Below are 4,829 nucleotides of genomic sequence, written 5' to 3' on the forward strand. Positions count from 1 at the left end.
TTTTTTATGATCATATAGATCAATGTTGACCACTTTTTTATATTATTTTACCAACTACTCAATCAATCTGAACTATGGATAACTCACCTAATATCTTTTGAAGACAACTTCTTTGTCTATTCTATTGTTTTCTACAACTAAAAGCAAATACAAAAAATAGATATATTTAACTATCATATTACTTGTTCCATCACTAACCAACAATAAAACCTAGCAAGAAACATATTTGAAGATTGAATTGCTACCTGATGCAAATCGACTCCTTTTTTATTCCCTTTTTTGTCTATCTTCATATGCTGATACCATAAACAAAATGGTATTTGCAAGATGGTGTTAGACGTTCTTGAGGTACTGAGCGAATGTCAGTTGACAAGAAGAACAGATATCATAATTGTGTTCAACAAAAACCCAAAATCAACATCAAGATAGCCCTGAAGAAAAAAGTAAGCACACAAAAGCTATATATATATGTGTGTATATATATATATATATATATATATATATATATATATATATATATATATATAAACAGAAAATGGTGAAAAAAAAATGAGGGAAAAGAAGAAAACAGTAACAAAAATCATATAAAATGCAAAGCAAGAGGTTGGAGTGGTGTAGAAAACAAACCTATGAATAAATAAAAAAGACGAACGTGTTAACTGTGTGTATGTCATCTTTCTAGTTTCTGCAACAGATAGAAAGAGGGAGGCGAAGAAGGAGCGACGATTCTCTTAATTCCTAAAAGCAAGGGTAGAAATTAGGTTTTTTTCATCCAAATTGAGAAATAAACACCAAAAATCGAAACATAACAAATCAATTATAAGCCGTTGTGCGGAGAAACAAATAACTGACTGGAAGGAGAATCCTAAGGTGAAACGCAAGAAATATGAAGAAAGGGAAGGAGACGAAATAGATGAGTGCTTACGGTTGTGATCATAAGATGAAAGGGATTTGAGGTTACATAAGGAGGAATCAAAGAGATAAGATTATGGATTGTCTCTGCATAGAGACATGACAAGAGAAATTGTATATGGATTCGAGGTCGTAGAAGGGAGAATCGATTGAATCGTTGTGAAAGAAGATGTACACATCATTGAAATTAATGGGAGAATCTTTCTTATGTATCTTCCAGCACCATTGATCTTCATATTTTCTTCCCTGTAATAAATTGAAAAGAAAAATAATTATTGTGTTAGTGATTTTCAAACCAGAACAAAAGAAACGGGTAATGAGAGGTGGAGTTGACCAAATGATGATGTCATTAATAAATTTTCTAATTTTAAAAAATATTTTATTTTTGGTGAGATTTAATTGTCATTAATAGATTTCCTAATTTTAAAAATAATTTTATTTTTGGTAAGATTTAATTGTCATTAATAGATTTCCTAATTTTAAAAATAGTTTTATTTTTGGTTAGATTTAATTGTAATTAATAGATTTCCTAATGTTAAAATTAATTGTCATTAATAGATTTCATAAAATTGGTGGACCAAAAAAAAGTTGACCAAATGATGATGTCAGCATAACGATCTAACGGTAGAAAATATATGAATGAAACACAATCAATGATCCTGATTGTTGAAAGTGATGTCACAAAGTTTCTCTTTTAATAATATTTAAAAATAGCTATAAGAAACTTTTAGCTTGATGACGAGTATCCTTCTTAGTAAGTGAAAGTTTTTTTTTGTCACATGTCAATCTCTCATGAGTTTTGGTATTTATCATTTTGTAGTATTTTTGAAATAAATATTATCCACTTGTCAATTTTTGATTTGTTTCAATTTTTAAAATTAAAGTCATACTTATATGTAAAGTATTAAATGTAATATATATGATATTAATTTGTAATACGTTTCTTCTTTTTTTATTTTAAAGTTGTACATTAAAAAATATTTTTTGTTTACATTTTAATTTAATATTTAATCTTTTTTTAAATCAACCTGTATAATACACGGGTCTCATACCTAGTAAACGAATAATTAAAAATTAGTTAACAAAAGTACATTCTCTTCAAAGAGATGATTTGTCATACCATCATCATGTATTATATCATTTTAAATAATTTGTATAAAAGTTCATTATGGACCCCTTGGTTATTGGTCAAATACATCGTTCGCCCTTTCTGACCAATTTATTCCTAGCCCTATGACCAAACCAATTGATGTCTTTATAGGTTCCTTAAATTGTGACTTTGATTGATATAGCAATCCACTAAAAGCTCAGCTCTCATATGTGTTTAGATAGAACATATTTACATATAAAATATACCAGTGATGTAAATATGTATATTATTTTTTAATTGATTATATAACTTTTGTTGACGTTATAGTTTTTATTGCATGTGTATATAATTTCTTATAGTTGGGTATGTGCCAAAATGATGAAATGATAATGTACAACTAGGTATAATTATGTTTAAGAAGTACATGTCACAGGCTCACAGCAATAATTCTCAAGAAAAAAACAAGGGGTGTAGTGTAGGTGTCTTTGTAGAGAAAAACAATGCTTCAATTAATATGGCATATTGGCATCCAAAAATAAGTTTACATGACAAAATATATTTTTTTGTTGATTTTGTTGTTTATGCTTCTAAGTAATTTAAATTATTTCATAACTATTTTGTATTTGTAAACTTGATTTAGGGTGTGGTTGACAATACAAGTTGGTAGCGTGTATCTAATAACTTGTAGCGGATAACGTTTTGTTAAACTTAGTTTTTAGATTTTAAGTGTTTTGTATAAACTAAACACTAAAAATTTGTAGTTAGAACTTATCAAACGTTCATGCCCTTAATTGGTATTTGTAAAAATACATGCTTTGAAAGTATATATATATATATATATATATATATATATATATATATATATATATATATATATATATATATATATATATATATATATATATATATATATATATATATGGTTCATCTGAGACCATTCTAATTTTGTGAGACCATGAGGCCAAATCTAAAAATAATTTTAAAATGCAAAATAAATGGAAAAATCCAAAAATTCTTTTTTTAAATATTATTTTCGGAACTTGAATTAACTAAAAAAATAAAAATAAATAAAATAAAAATCCCGTTTTTTTTAAAATACGTGAAATATTGTAATAGAATATTACATTGTAGATATTCTAAAAAATAATTTTAAAATACAAAATAAATGGAAAAATCTAAAAATTCTTTTTTTAAATATTATTTTCGGAACTTGAATTAACTTAAAAAAATAAAACAAAATCCTGTTTTTTTTTAAAATACGTGAAATATTCTAATAGAATATTACACTGTACATATTCTAAAAAATAATTTTTAAAATGCAAAATAAATGGAAATATCCAAAAATTCTTTTTTTAAATATTATTTTCGGAACTTGAATTAACTAAAAAAAATAAAAAAATGTGTCTCACAAAATTAGGCCGTCTGACATGAACCTAACCATATATATATATATATATATATATATATATATATATATATATATATATATATATATATAGAGAGAGAGAGAGAGAGAGAGTTAGGTTCAAATGTTTTCAACAAATATTGTGTGCCTAAATGCACCAATGAGAATTGAGGATATAATAAATCATTAAATAAAACATATAAGGGTATTATAGTAATCTTGTATATTTAATTGTGGTAATTCATTAACTTTCTAAAACCTACGTTTTCTCCCCTGTTTATATTCAACCGATAGGCCGCAAAAATTCGTCAGAGATGGTTTCGATCAAAGGAGGGAAGCCTCTTCCCTTTCTGTTGTGTATAAGCAGAAGATCGATGTTGTTCCAAGTTTTTTTTTCTGCATCCGTCGATCCCAACCTTTGCAGTCAATCTTTATATTCTTGGCCTTCTAGAAGAATTACTTAGTGTCCATCCACATCAGTGGACCTCGTACCGCTTCCATTACTTCAAATCGATGTTTGATGAGTCGTTATTCCAATCGATTGCACCAATATAGAGGAGTCGAGAGAGGAAGATGTAGTGGATTCGAGATAGAAACATGCAGTCATCGTTTCAATTCGCGCCCTAACTTTATTTTTCATGTAAGTCGCCCTAATTTTTGTTCGATTTTAGGTGGAATGGAACACTTTTGATCTTGTTACTCTGGAATTGTTTTTTTTCTAATATGTTTTAAAGGTGTTTAATTGCATCTTCTGTTTGAACATTTTCCATTAGATCCGTCGTAGATTTTGGGGAAGGAGATGAGTTGTTTTTATCAGTTTGATTGCTGCTGATTTATTAGGTGCAATCTATTTATTCAGATAAAGATGGATTTGGTAAGGAGTTGTAAGGTATTGTTTCAATTATGTATATTCCTAATGGTTGTTTAGGTTTTTGTGGTTTCAATGTCAATGGGTGTTCTCTGTGTTTGTTCCGATTGTTTTACAATCAGTGTCTACTTTGTAGATGGTGAAGATTATGGATTTATACATACAGTTCCTGTGGCCTTCAGTTTATCTTGACATATAATTACTCTTTCGTCCCCAGAAAGCTGCAGCTCCCAGGGGCAACTGAGTTGGCATCAAAATGATGTGTTACTGCACCTTCTCAAGGTAATGACTGACTCCATTACATATTTTCATTCCATTCCATTTACTTCACATTCTCTCTCTCTATCTATCTATCTATCTCTCTCTCTCTCTCTCTTTCTCTCTCTTTTAATTTTTTAGTTAATTGAATAATACTTAAAGGTTTGCAAACTTTAGCTTTAAATATTTTCAAACTTTATAATTTTTGATTTTCACCTATAGTAATATAACCTGTTTGCTTTACCAAATGAATGTTCACCTAAAAATTCTTTCAGAATGAGGGCAATATTCTCTTA

The sequence above is a fragment of the Lactuca sativa genome, chromosome 6 (genome assembly GCF_002870075.4).
Source record: "Lactuca sativa cultivar Salinas chromosome 6, Lsat_Salinas_v11, whole genome shotgun sequence".
NCBI classification, from domain to species: Eukaryota; Viridiplantae; Streptophyta; class Magnoliopsida; order Asterales; family Asteraceae; genus Lactuca; species Lactuca sativa.